Source organism: Rattus norvegicus, chromosome 2 (assembly GCF_021556685.1).
Source record: "Rattus norvegicus strain SHRSP/BbbUtx chromosome 2, alternate assembly SHRSP_T2T, whole genome shotgun sequence".
Classification (NCBI taxonomy): domain Eukaryota; kingdom Metazoa; phylum Chordata; class Mammalia; order Rodentia; family Muridae; genus Rattus; species Rattus norvegicus.
The window spans coordinates 248403200-248418536 of NC_141535.1; the positions used below are offsets into that span (position 1 = coordinate 248403200).

The 15337-nt window shown below is 40.0% G+C and overlaps 1 protein-coding gene across 2 annotated transcripts in view; it reads left to right on the forward strand.

The window, feature by feature from the left end:
* The window catches only part of Negr1 (neuronal growth regulator 1), a 736493-nt gene that overhangs the window by 552320 nt on the left and 168836 nt on the right, over positions 1–15337 (forward strand).

Sequence of the window (15337 nt, forward strand, 5' to 3'; positions counted from 1 at the left end):
CAATATTGAGTAGATTGAAGAGAATTTTTACCAAATACCTTCCTTATTCCATCATATTCCACAGACATAGCTTCTCAAAGACAGAATGTCACTGGGAAATCTTTCCCTGAGTCAGTAGACTGAATCATAGAAACCCTCAGAGTCTTTCATCAGTGCACTTTATATAAAGAGAATGCATGGATTCCAGCTGCAAGAGCTATTCTGTAGTGACTGATATTCAGCAATGTTCAATAAATATTTGTCATATATCAGAAACTGATGAACCAAACTTAAACCTAATCTAAGATGTCATAATGTATTTAAGGAAATGATGTCTCTAATTTTAAATAATGGTGCTGTAGTGGTATGCTAAAGAAATTTTAATAATTCTGGAATATAATTTATATAATATAAACTTTAGAAATACTATAGAATCTAATTGCATTAACTTATAGCATCGGTGACTAAGTATCCTATGTGTCTATAAATTATTTTTGTCATAAAGCTATGAGAAGGGTACACTAGCAACTCGAGTCCATGGTATATGACACTGTTATGTGCAGAATAGGCAGTGGTAACAGTGGAGTTTGATAACCATGTGTCCATGTACACACTTGTGCACACATATAAATATTCATGTGTAGCCTGTATGAATACTTACAAATGTATGTGAACATCTATATGTCACCTGCATGCACAATGTGCACACATCAAAGTCAGCCCAGCATACACTGTTTGGAGTCTTTAGAAAGTGACTTCTGGTCTCTGTCAAACCAGAGAGTGTTCTTGGATTCAGATGGTAGGAGAACATGGGTGAGGGGATGAGGGAACACTTGAGGTGTTCAGTATCCATTGCATGCTATGCTGAGTGTGTGTGTGTGTGTGTGTGTGTGTGTGTGTGTGTGTGTGTGTACTCTCTCATTTACTTCCACAAGTCTTTAGGGTATATTTCGTCATCTTTATGTGATGGAGCCGAGAATTAATGTTTCAAAATGTTGGATTTCTTGGGAGTCAGCAAGATGTCTCAGGAGGTAAAGGCACTCACACCCAACCCTAAAAACCTGAGTCTTCCCCACAATGCACACAGTGGAAAAAGAAAACAATTTCCTGCAAGTTGTCATCAGACCTCCATATGCATGTGCTCTTGTGTTCACACAATCATGCATGCAGTTGCACACATGACATAATGAATGAATGGATGAATGAATGAATGAATGAGTGAATGAATGAATGACTGAGTGAATGAATGAACATTCCGGTGATCACCTGGTGTCTCACTCCTTACTATTGTCTCAAGCTGGCCTCCTAGTGGACTGATTTTTAATACAAAGCTCCTGACAGATATTGATGTAGATATTGATATCCATGGTTTTTTTCAGTTAAAATCTGCTTGTTAATTCTGATATTATTTCTGTCTTTGGCATGTGCTTCTGCTTAGTGGAACTAATCATTGCCTGAGTCAAACACAGCCATCTGGAGCAAAAACAACAGCACTCACCTGAGGAAAGTTGTGCGCGCACTCACTCATGAGTTCTGCTTTCTGTGTAAAGGTGAATTCTAATAAGAAAATCTTATGGCAATCCAAATTACAGATAGCATGCCCTGGACACCCACTAAGTCTCATGCCCTGCACTGAATTGCTAGGGCAGAAAATGAATCTGGGTTGTCTTTTGTTTTGTTTTTCTCGTATGAGCAATTTCACAAGGTAAAAAACAATCCCATCTGACTTGTAGAAATGCATTACACCAGATGGAAAGAGAATTCTTACTGATAGAAATGAATTATTCTTACTGTTTACCAAATGGGAGGATTATTTAATTGCCTGTCTTTGTATTTGAAATATGAATAGCTGATCTCGCTAAGTGTTATTCATCTGATCTCAGGCTTTCTATTGAAGTATTTTAAGATTATGATATTGTCTTAGGTAGGGTTTCCATTGCTGTGAAGGGACACCATGGCCAAGGCAAGTCTTATAAAGAAAACATTTCATTGATGCTGGCTTACAGTTTCAGAGGTTCAGTCCATTATCACCATAGCAGGAAGCATGGCAGTGTGCAGGCAGACATGGTGCTGGAGAAGGAGATGAGAGTTCTGCATCTTGATTTGTAGGGAACCTGGAGAGACTAGCTGCCAGGCAGTTAGAAGAAGGGTCTCAAAAACCCACCCCCATAGTGACACACTTCTTCCAGCAAGGCCACCCCTTCTATTAGTGCCACTCCTCTTGCCAAGAATATTCAAACCACCACAGTTATTCTAAATAATTGAGAAAAATTATATTTAATATTGTGAAATGAGTTTCCTAGTAATTCTGGAAACTGAAATGTGGCTTGATGAAATTTGGCAAAAGCAAAAATGTGTGGACACTGCTTTTGCCATTTATAATTAATTTTACACAAATATTTGTTTAATGAGACAATGTGGTTAATCACTAAGGTGAAATTGGACGTTGTCACCACTGAGTGATGGTGTAAAAGCTAATAAATTCAGTTCGTAGTCATTATGTACATGCTAGTTGTAATAACTTACTGTCCATACCAAATCTTTATAAGCATTATAATTAAATATAGAATGCACATTAGAATTATTATGAGTAATTAGGGCAACATAACAAGTATGCATGAAAGTCCCAAAGCTCATTAAAACGTTGAAAGACAAAACCTGTTCTACCCAATGTTCATGCATATTCTGCATAGATAAGTCAATGCTATGTAATCTGAATTTTTGGTTTCTTGTGAATTATGAATTTGAACATTTAGTTCAGTTACAAAATATAGGTTTATTTATAGTTTGGAAAAATAGAAGACCTGTGTGGACATTTGAGTGTGAGCACACACACACACACACACACACACATACACACATGTACATTTACACATACACACACACTGTATCAGATCACAGTAAGATGTATTATTTGATATCATGGCCAATATGCCTCACAGAATTCCCTCAATCTGAACAATGTTAAACTAGGGACTGGAGAATACTTAAAGGCTCTTCCTGCAAATGACTGGAGATAAGTTCTGGGATATATGGTTCTTAACCACCTGAAATTCCAGGTAGGGTGGTCAATGCCTTCTTCTGGTCTCCATGGGTACCTACTCCTGCATGTACACAAATGCAGAAAGACATACATGCACAATCTTTAAAATAAATAAAATAATTCTTAAGGAAAATAATGCAAAACCACCTTGGGCCATCAGGCTGTGGGGCACCCATGAGACCCAGGACTTGTAGATGAAGCCAGGTATGAGCATCATCTGGCCCAGCTCCGTTGTCTTGCAACACAGTCACACATGTCTTCCATTATGAGCTCCACAGTAAAATGTGATGAACTCAAATCCAGAAACAGAGTGGCGAGAGCAGAGAACCTCAGCTCACACTGCTTCAGGACTCTGGCTGCTCTCTGGGATAAGCAAACAACTTGCTTCTACTATCCTCATTGTACAAAGACTAGGTTTCACCTTTCAGTCTACATACAAAGGAATAGATTACCCAAATTACAATACATTTCAGATTCAACTGAGAAAAGGGGTTTTTGGTCAAAATAAACTTTAAATACTTAACAAGTATATCCATTTATTTAATTACAATATTGCTCCCTGTGTCTGTAATATGTAATGTCGGGAAATGCTTCAGCCTTAGAATCTGAAGTTTAGATGAAATTATAGGTTAATAATAATAAAAAATTCCATTTTAAATCTACTTATCAAACATCCTTGGGAAATGTACATTATTATAAAATGGAATTGTTATACATATTAAAGCATATAATAAAATGAATTGGATTATTATTTTACTCTTTGAACACAGTCCACGGTCATCAGAACTATATTGAATTTAAAAGTCCTAGAAGGAAGCTGGTAAAAATCGATCAAACCATGAAACCTGACCAAACCTAACAAACTGAGTTCAATCTTCAGGATGCACATGGAAGCGAAAGAATTGGCTCCCTGAAGTCATACTCTGACCTCCACATGCTGTGATAGAATTCTCGTTTCCGCCTAGACAGACCACACCAGGCCAATGCACTTTCATGTGAGAGAGGTTTATTGTGGGGGAGGGAACAATAGAGACCAAAGGGGTAAATGAGAATAAAGAGAGGACAAAGGCCAGGAAACATCTGCCTTTTATTTGGGCTGTGACATAACCACTTGCAGGTAAAGCAGAGGTAAACCAAATGAACACTGGGAATGTATGACAATTGCCATGGCAACAGATGAGCAGGTCCCTATCACCTATGGATGTCATCACCACTGGGTTCAGAGGCAAAACCCGGTTCCTGATACCCACGCCACGTACTGTGTGATGGAAATGTTGATGCATGTGCATACTTGCATGCATGCAGGTTTGTGTACACATGTACACGCACACATACACACACACATACACACACGTAAATTTAAGTGTAAAATACTTATTTTAAAGGAAAGTCCTGGAGGGAAGAATTATCAAAAGCACCCAGCCTCATTGAGTGGCACATCCCTTCACTGTTCACGTATTCAGCAAAGACCTTCGGTGTCTACAGTGTTCCTGATACCTCCTGGCCTTGAAAGACCCCGTAACTAGCATTCCATTAGAAACCAGAGCTTGTCTGTGGTAGCCATGGCTGGAGTCCTTCACTGAGCACATAAATGGAGATAAGAAAACAATAAGAATGAACATGGGGTTGCTGGGTGACATGAAGTACAATCCATATGGTCCTGCAGGGCTGAGAACTCAACAATGAGTCCCATCAGTGTCCGCCCAAGACAACTTCCTCCTGACCATCTCAAACCAAGTACTCACTGTCATTCCCAATGTGATCGCCAGTCTGTTCTCTGTGTGTATCTTCACTAACATGTTTTCTACTCTGAAGTACAATGGAATCAACTATTTCTTTTAGACACTTCAGTTTAAAGAAGAATAAAGCAAATGCTTTTTTTCTGAAGGCAGGCTCAGATATCTCCTTAACTTTGGTGTGGAAGAAATATTAAACATGCATGGTTTTGAGAAGCTCTATTCAAAAAACAGTCTGGAAAACTCCTTGGCAACTATTGCCCTCCCCTACATACATATCTAAGAGTTGTGCTCCCTCCGATTCCACAGATGATGGCATTGCCACACTGCTGTGTTAGCTACAACATTACAGTGACAGAGAACAGACACCTAAGTGGGAGAAGGATTCTGGTTTTTATTTACTACTGAAGCCACATCACTGTGGCCTTAACTGACTAAAGAGTATCTCTAGCCACATGGTTGTCTGTGGTTCTTTAATTCTTGAAATACATCGGTGGGAGCCATACATAAAAAACAAAATATGAGGGTCTTCTTGAATTCCTACACTTGAGTTTGATGTTCTGCTCTCCATGTTGATGATGTAGTGTTCCACACAATATAATAGAATACACAATAATACCATACTAATACCAGTCTATTTTGTTTCTGATCCATTGTCTCATACCATACCTAAGTACTGGATTCAATATGTTAAATTATATACATGTGCATGTGCACGTGTGTATGTGTGTGTCGATAAATGAATGTAAGATGAGTTATGCAACTTGTTGGCTATGAGTGGAAAGTTGTGAGTTGATGGACTCTCAAAATAACCGGTCAGGGGGGTGGGTTACAAGACAATAAGGCATTATTGCCCAGTAAAACTTACCAAAAGTGTGAACATTGCATTGGTCTTTTCTGAGGCACACAATGCTAGAGAATCTGATAAATGTTTCTTTGTTTAGTCGGTTTGCTTTGTTTAACACTAGATGCTTTAAGCACAAAGTGGAAAGGCCACAGGACAATTCCTCTCAGGCCATAAGATTGACATTCCTGTGGCTTCTTATCTCCTACAAAGCCATCATGAAAACCAACACTATTGTTCTATTTAAAACTTATTTTATTTGACACAAAGATTGTGTCCATGAACTGGGCACAGTATGCTAATAGCTGCTATATACACGGGGTGATGATCCAGACATTTCTATCTCCTTTGATATATAATTTTCAGCTTGAGATGCTAGCTTCTCACTGCTTTTAACTGTTCTGTGTCTACCTGTTCTCAACATAGCATTCTGGATTTTTCTGTTAACACACATGCAATCCTCCATCCTGCAGAGTGCCACCTTGTTCATCACCTCATGCATTACTCTGTTCTTCTGAACTCAGACTCAGGTCATCAGAGACCTGTGAGGCCCTAGTGATGAGCATCCTCATGTCTACACTCAGTCATTTTCCTTGCATCCTCTCCAGGATCATTTAGACTACGATATTTAAGAAACCCGCTTCAGGGGGTTGGGGATTTAGCTCAGTGGTAGAGCGCTTGCCTAGAAAGCACAAGGTCCTGGGTTCAGTCCCCAGCTCCAAAAAAAAAAAAAAAAAAAAAAAAGAACCAAAAAAAGAAGAAAAGAAACCCGCTTCAGAGCCTTCATTCTTAACATGTGGAAGGCCCATCTTCTAAGTCTGCATGGTGCTCTACTTCCTCCTTTGTTTGCAGTCTCTGCTCTTTAAAGAAGACCCCTTACCACCACCGTATGGAGTAGGAACCCCATGACCTCTACCTGTGATCCCTACCCTCCTAGAGGCCATTTTCCAACACCAATAATCACTGTGTCACAGTTTATATCCCTTTGGTAGTTGTCAATCCTCGTTAGAATATATAATCCGCAAGGGAAGACTCTTAATTCAATCCCACATTATTATAGCCAAGGTTGAGAGAGGCTCTTAATGAATTCTAATACATTGAGACTGTTAGGTGATTAAGAAAAAAGAATATCTATTCAGTTCTCTGTAGTACAAAAATGCTCGCTGTGTTGACCTAGGCCAGGAAGACAACTGAGTGCCAGAACTCTGGCCTGGAAACACTCCTGTTGCGTTGCCATTGCGTGCTTAAAGTTATTGCTGTATTTTAAACACAAGAATGAATCTCTCAGGACTTCAGCTCCATTGCATAGATATTTGGGGGTGGGGCAATCTGGATACTCCCTGACAGTTTATTTATTTATTATTATGTCAGTTGTCTCTGACATCAGGTTTCTTTTTGTCAGTCAGACTTTTTTTTTCTTGCCACATTTTTACATTGTCAAATTACTTTGCTGCCAGGCTATTTCTGTCACACCATGGTTTCACTTAATCACTGTAGGAAGGTTTTTTTTTTTTTTTTTTTTTTTGCCTAATAAAATATTCCTAGTCCCAAATAAATGCAAACCACCTCTTTTGAAAATTACAGTTTTCTTAGCCACCATCCTCCCACATCTTCTGATTTTGTGTGTGTGTGTGTGTGTGTGTGTGTGTGTGTGTGTGTGTGATTTGCTGTTCATTGAAAGCATACCTCTGCTTCTCTTACCCTTGCCTTGTTCCTCAAGTTTGCTCTTATTTATTCCTCTTTCTGTGCAAAGAGAACAGAAAGCATAGTATTCTTGAAATGAGGATAAAAATTTATCCCTCCGTTCTACAACTGATCTGACTTCCTAGTAGATCCTTTGTGAGTTCTTGTCATATCTGGGCATCTTTGGTCTGGACATGTAGAAACACCCCCAGCACAGCTCCTTCAGAATACAGAGATGGACAGATGGTTACTTTATACCTCAAAATACATGGGTCTGGTTAACAGCTCATTGTTACCACTAAGGGCAGGGCACATTCATGCGTCACAATGGAACTGGCCTTGAGCTCAGACACACAGTGTTCATGGTCTCCTCCCTGATTCTGGGTTCCTGCACATGTGAATGGCAGCTACCACCAAGTGCCCTGCTATAACATACTTCATAGTGAACTATGCCTTTTCAAAGCATGAGCCAGAGACCTCCCCTCCCTGGGAAACCTTGTTGGGTGTCTGGTCATCATAGTGAGGGAAGTGACCAGTACCCTAAGGAATTGGTGGTTTTTATTTGCAGAGATTTCCTTCATGGGACTCGTATTCTTTAATATTGTTAGATTTCTATCCTCCTCCCTCAGGTATTTGATACAGAGGATGGAAGGGAGAAATGAACAGTTTACAAATGCTTTCTAAGATATAAATTGCAGTTTTCTTTAATCTCTCTTTTTCTTCCTAGTTACTCAAAGGGTTTTTGTTTCTTTTCCTGTAAGGCCATGTATGGAAAGGGATTCTTTAGAATGCATTAGCAATATGAATTATTCATTTCTCAGAATTAAACAATTTAATAACTGAATTTTAATCAACTTCTTAATGTTCTATTTTAAGATTATTGAAGGCCACAGTAACCAGAGGAAAAATAAAGCATTCAGTCAACTAAGAAACTGATTCTATCCTTATTCTGTGAGGACAGAAACCATTCCAGCCTACAGTTCCCTCCCTAATGCTTCATGTTTAGAGTCAGGTTTTTGGAGAATGCTAGAGCCCTGAGGTCATTTAATACAGCAAATACATAGGCGAATGCCATCAGCAAACCATTGAACTGAGAACGGGACCCCGTTGAAGGAATCAGAGAAAGGACTGAAAGAGCTTGAAGGGGTTTGAGACCCTATATGAACAACAATGCCAATCAACCAGAGCTTCCAGGGACTAAGCCACTACCCAGAGACTATACATGGACTGACCCTGGGCTCCAACCTCATAGGTAGCAATGAGCACCAGTGGAAGGGGAAGCCCTTGGTTCTGCCAAGACTGAACCCCCAGTGCACGTGATTGTTGGGGGGAGGGTGGTAATGGGGGGAGGATGGGGAGGGGAACACCCACAGAGAAGGGTGGGGAAGGGTTCAGGGGATGTTGGCCCGGAAACTGGGAAAGGGAATAACAATCAAAATGTAAATAAGAAATACCCAAAGATGAAAAAAAAAAAAAAGCCCAAGGAAGGAAACATCTATCACCAATGTTACTGGTGTCTTTGTTTAGACTGATAGCAAGAATATTAGGCAATGTGAAATTTAATACAACCACATTTTGAGACTCATACCAGCCTAAAATGTAGTATTATTGAGAACAATAAATAGATTTTATTAATTCTTAAAGAATACCATACCCATCTCTTACCCATCTCCCAACTCCTCCCAGGTCCCTCTTTTAGTGTCTCTTTAACTGTCCCCCTCCAGGTGTCCTGATCTTCTGACTCTTAAACTCTTTCCATTCCACCTCTTTCTTCACAGTACTCCCCGAGGCCAGGGATTTTGTTCTAAATGTATTAATTATAGCCAGAATTTTCTCCCATGAGAAAGAAAATGACTTCAACAAGTGCCTGAGCCAATCAGTGCAAGACTTTGAATCGTTCAAGCAAAGCATTCCCTATCAGAACGCAAGTCTTTCTAAAGGCTAGACTTCAATACTTCATGTATTTTTAACATTCTACCTCATTTTGGAGCCCAAATACTTTCTTCCTTGGCTGAGAAAATGTAAGGCAAATTCTACCCTCTCTGCCTTCTAAAAATATCAGCTATCTACTAAAAAGCAGAATGGGTGTGGAATCCTGGGAAAGTCAAACATAGTATCCCAGACCCAGCTTCCAGTTTATTGCCAGGTGCTAGTATAAGGAAAGTTTTAAAAACCAGCCTGCGTTCTGTCTGCACCTTGACTCAGTCTGTGCTCACTGAGAGCACATGGCTAGGGTTCTTGTTCCCCTGTGATAACTCCTGCTTTAGATAATGTTTTTATTGACTTCTAACTCAGGGCAAACCACTAAGCTAAGCTCTTCTGGGATCTTCTTATATTGCCTGGACAGCAGTTTGGGGAAGTAGGAAGCATTTATTTTTATAGATGAAGAAACTGAGATTTAGAAGCATTTAACTTAGTGAGTGTTAGAGCTACACATGACTGCAAGTGGGGGCTTCTTGCCACATATTTCACCATGCCTAGAAGTTGAATCTCAGAGAAAGTTGGAGGTGAATGTTGACCAGAGGTTAAACAATGCTGACATCCTCAAATTGTGTGGATAAAGATTCAACTGTATCTTGGTAATTTGAATTTTTGCTAGCATTATGATGATATGAATTCTTCACTTTTTATCAGCAATAACATGCTAAATTCTTGGCTCTCTTTGAAGTTAGAATTGTTTATAAACCAAGGACATATTTTCTTTTGAAGTTTGCTGATCTTTTGTTCTCTCCGTAGGAATCAGTAGACTCTGAAATGTTGTTGGTATTTGTGCACTGAGATTCAACTGTCTTCAGAGAAAACATTTTCAGTTATCATCCTCCTCATCTGTGATGGTAATATAGTGAAGGGTTGTGGTACAGTCACGTGCTATAGCGTGTTTCTAATTGCCCAAGGCCCTCAATTAGAATTCTACCACATCATGTATGCATGTGCCTATGTATACACATACTCCCATACACATACACAGACACACATAGACACATGCACATGCATACACGTATACAAGGATTAAAATTGTCTTCTATGCTGTGATTTCTCAAATCTTTGACTTATTTTCAAACATTATCTGCCAAGACCGCTTTATTTTAGTCGATGAATTCTGGAATCCAAATCAAGGGCATAATTGTTTCACTTCTGTCAAGAAGATTCTTCCTGATAACCTCTTCTTTGGGAGACCTGTGCTTCCTGTTCCTTTTGGGGCATGCTTCCTTCCTGCACTTATTCAATGTTCTGGCCTCCTGACACTGTTCATCACTGGGGTACATGAATAGTTGTCAGCCTTCTGCCATTGGATCTCCAATGCTGCCTTTCACTTACCTTGGCTTAGGAAATCTACTAAGTAATTTTCCTGTGTGCACGTGTTTTTGATGACAAGGCTGTGGGTAACCAGACTGCCCACTGAGGATGGCAAAAGACGAGAAGGTCTTTGGGCTATTGTCATGTCACTAGGAAAATGAGTCTGATTAGACTTTTAAGTGCCAAGTAGAGCATTTCTGTTGTCTGCACCTGCACAGCCTGGAGTTTTTGACGAAGAACCTTTCATTATCATCTTCCTGGAATGACTGGCTACACAATGCAAAGAACTAACCCCATAGAGACAATAAAAAGGAAAGACTCCTCTTTTTGGAACATCTAATCACACAAGTGTTGAGTGGCCCCTGGTTGACCTTTGTGCTGGATTTCCCAAACATCTGTTCTTACATAACATGTCTCTGATGGCACTATTCTAAAACTGATTGTTTCTCACCGTGCATCTGCTTCAGCTCACAGGCAAGTACTTGGCAAAGGGCATTGTGCTCAAATGTCCACAGTGCATACCTATAAGTCTACATCAAGGAACACCATGAAACTCATCAAATTTGGGGGCTCAAGTGCTGGCTTTCTTTGCTGCTTTAGTGATTTTGAAATCTTACATTTGAATAGAATCAAGCAGGTGGCAAACACAAGCACATGATAATGTGCTTGTCCATCCTGACCTCCTTAGAAACAGTCTGCAAGGCTGACCCAGAGCACAAACTCACAGAGTAGGCATTCAGTTTAATCATGTTCTGGGGCATGTCCATGGGACTAGTCCATTTTCTTAAACATGTTAGCATAGAATTGGGGGGCAGGGAGGAGGTATGGAATTTTGAAGAATTGGAGGGTGGACCGGGAGGGGAATACAATCTGGAGTGAAAAATAATAAATAAATAAATAAATAAATAAATAAATAAATAAATAAATAAATAATAAATAAGAAAGAATTACTATTTTGGACAAATTGGTCTACCATAGTTATGGTTTCAGCTGTTACAGGCTTAGTTGGAAATTTAACAGTATACAATGGTTGTCAAGCAGATGAGTCGCCACAACCCCCCCATGCAAATATTTTCAACTTCTTTCTTAGTTCAAGTCGCTAAAGCCCATGTAGCTTGGGAACACTTGGGAACCTAATTAAGGATGCTACAGGTAATGTGTCAGATAACCAAAGACATAGTGTGGGCAAAACAGAGCAAAATGTGTCCTAAGAAACATGAAACCCACAGGTGTGCCATATAAAACCTTCCAGAATTCTGTGGTCATAAGATTTTTTAAACACCCATCCTTGATTCATAGTGCTTGTGTTGGTAGGATGGCTTCTGAAAAGCATTGTGGGAACAAAGCCTACCTGGCATCCTCAGATATTTCTGGGGTCTAAACAGAGTAGAAGCCCTGTGAAATTGAAATTACCCTAAAATCATCTAGCTGCTACTGACCAATTAGATAGTTCTAAATATAACCAATGATCAGTTTATTTTTTTCCCACAAACCCTACCTTCTCTGTGGAGTAGTCCATGACTTTTGCATGATCTTGAGCAATGCCAGGCCAGCTCCCAACAAGCCCACCTGTTCTGCTCCTTTACTTGTTTGTTTATTTGTTGATTGGTTGGTTGGTCGTTTTTGACATGGTGTTCCAGGCAACAACCAATGATTTAATGGATTTAAGCAACTGTCATTCTTCTGCTTAAACATCTGCCAAACCTCATCTCCATGGAACAAACCTAAAAGCTCCACTGCTGGTCTTTCAGATGCTATAAAGCCTGTCTTGCAGAGGCAAGCACCACCATGGCCTCTTGAATAGTCTGTCAAATCCATTGGCTATTCTGCCGGGCATTGAGTAGCTAACCTGGGCTCTTGGCCTAGTTCACAAATGTGTAGGCCCTATTCATGGCTCCTTTTCCCACATTTTGATTCTATATACTTTTTTTTTCTTTTTTCTCTTTTTCGGAGCCGGGGACCGAACCCAGGGCCTTGCGCTCACTAGGCAAGCGCTCTTCCGCTGAGCTAAATCCCCAACCCCCACATTTTGATTCTAAATCAACACTTACCACTCCACTAATGAGCTCAGTCACTGCTTCATATAAAGACCACCATATAAAAGAAATCTCTTCACTGCTTCTCATACTTCCTGGTTTCTGTCCAGCTGTGTAGGGGATTTTTGTTATTGGTTTGTTAATTTGATGCTAATAGAAAAATGAATAATTAAATGAATAATGTTCCCCATAATGTCCTTGCAAAAGATGTACAGTAACATTTAAATGTAATGTGAATTTTCATGTTTCTAAGAAAAATGAATAGAGACTTTAGCTTGGTTTTATAACTGTAGATAAGACACGATGTCCATGAGAAGCCCTCTCTACATTTATGGCCCCATAGTCCTCAGATCTGCATTTCCCAACCACTATATATATAATATATATATATATATTATATATATATATTTATTTATTTATTGTCCATCAGGGTTGCCCACATGTTTCCAGATAGGCACTGTCTCTTTAACTTTGGCTGTAAAGCACCCAGTGCCCAGCCATCTGCACACTGGACTGTATAAAAGCTTTTTAATGACAAATTAGGTTTTTATTTTGGTTCATTACACCTGAGTTTTCAGGCGATGTTTGGGATTTCATGCATTTGTTTGTAATGAGTGATGGGCCCCTTGACAAACAGGACACTAATTTCACTAACCAGGTTATCGGTAGAAGGTTCTGACAGAGGGCCTGGTTATTTGTCTTCAGTAATAGCTGGAAACCATAAAAGATTATAACTTGTCACCATGACAAGGAGAGGCTCAGAAAGCCTTGGAAAACATTAGGGAAAATGCCTCTCACTTGCATGTCTCTCAAGCAAGCACATAGCAATTGATTGGTGTAGAGGGTGGGGGAGGCTGTGTTGTAGATGCCTCCTGTACCTTTGGCTGCATTCTCCAAGGTGGCTTGAATCTCTGCTTGAAAAAAAAAGTATTATTGAATTGCTCCTTATATTGTATTTCTGTCTGTAGATGTTCATACATTCATATATCTAATTGAATACATACACATTATTTCATGATATTTTCTCATTCAAACATTTCTTTTTTTTTTCCCCTGGGGCTGGGGATCGAACCCAGGACCTTGCGCTTCCTAGGCAAGCGCTCTACCACTGAACCAAATCCCCAACCCCTCATTCAAACATTTCTGATAAACATTCTTTCATTACTTTCACGAAGTTACCAAAACAATTAAAATTACTACCTTGCATTTTTTTCTTAGATTATAACTTAAACATCACCATTGAGAGTAAAATTACTGCAGCTAATAAAGGCATTATTAAAGAGAAGACAACATTCTCTTCTAAGAATGCTTACTGTTTTCATATTCACAAGATACTGGAAGAAAACATTAAAGATTCCACTTTGATGGGTTTCCACATAAACTTCAAATGTACTCCCAATACACACTTACTTGGGTCATATTTTTAAATTACTTTTGTATTTACATCTCCAAGTTCCTGGTTGTAGTGATTCCTCGGTGTGGTGGCATTTAGATTCTGTTATATTCAGACCTTGTTAAAATGCAGACACTTAGGACAAGATGTTTTCATTCAACTCTTAGATTTCCATCATGGTGGGTGGGTGTCCTGGCAAACCTTCCCGTGGTCTAAGCCAGTTGCCCTTGCATCTTGGTGGAGTCACATCTTTCTTTCTTTTGTCAAGAAGTCCTGTTGTCCAAAATGTCTCAATGGATCAAAAGCCCAGCCACTTTTTGCACCAAACCCACTGCACCATCCCTATGTGTCAGCACAGTGTACCTTCCTCAGAGTAGTCCCAAAGCCTTCCTTCTCTTCCCTTCTGAAAGGCTCAGAAAGGCCTTTCCTGAGGACAGCCACCCATGAGCCTTGTAAAACACAAGCCAGCTGACATCCTTTGTTATATACTACCATTTCTGTAGCTACCCTGGTATCCTTAAGGTCCATCCTGGTCTCCACCCTGCACCCATCTTGGCCCTGTCCCTCTTTACTTCACCAAAGTGGGGATTTCTGTGGCATCATGGTCTCACAGCTTAGCTATTCTCTCTACCTGGGAGTCTTTCTTCATAGAGCCACAGAACTAGCACACACATACCCATCTTCTCATTCATGGTCCTTCGTTCTCGGGAAGGACTTACAGTTTCTGCATCCGGGCACAGAAAGGACTCCTGAGATGTCTGAGTGAAGCTGCATTCCATTCCTTGTTCTCTCTGGTGGTGTTGCTTTGTGGGTCCAGGGTCCAGGAAATTCTGGCACGTGTTCTACCATGCAGCACATTAATCCTTTGTCTCTGTCTAATGCTTTGTGACTTGTTTATACCACTTAGCCAGGACATTTGCTGTTTTGTGGGCTATCCCCTCCTCACCTACCACATGTAGGACTGACTCATGCTCAGATGTGTTAGGAATTTGACTTCACTGTGCTTTGAGAACAGCCTGGCACATGTTGGAGGCTCAATGATCATTTGTTGAGTAAAGTCAATGGTTTGGGCAGTTCCAGTAAACCACTTAGAGAAGAAATATCTGCTTTCCCTGGAACCGCAGTGAGGATATTGGAGGACATAGCATCCAGATCTTTGGAAAGGAAGAGCATTTGAGATAGAAGGCTGGGTCATAAAATCACCCACCACAAAAGACAAAGAAAGGATCCCAGGCTTCACTCACCCTGACTGACTTCAAATCCTGTACCCAAGTAGCTGTTTAACTCTCATACATTGTTTAACATCTCCGGACTTAGGTTTTTGCA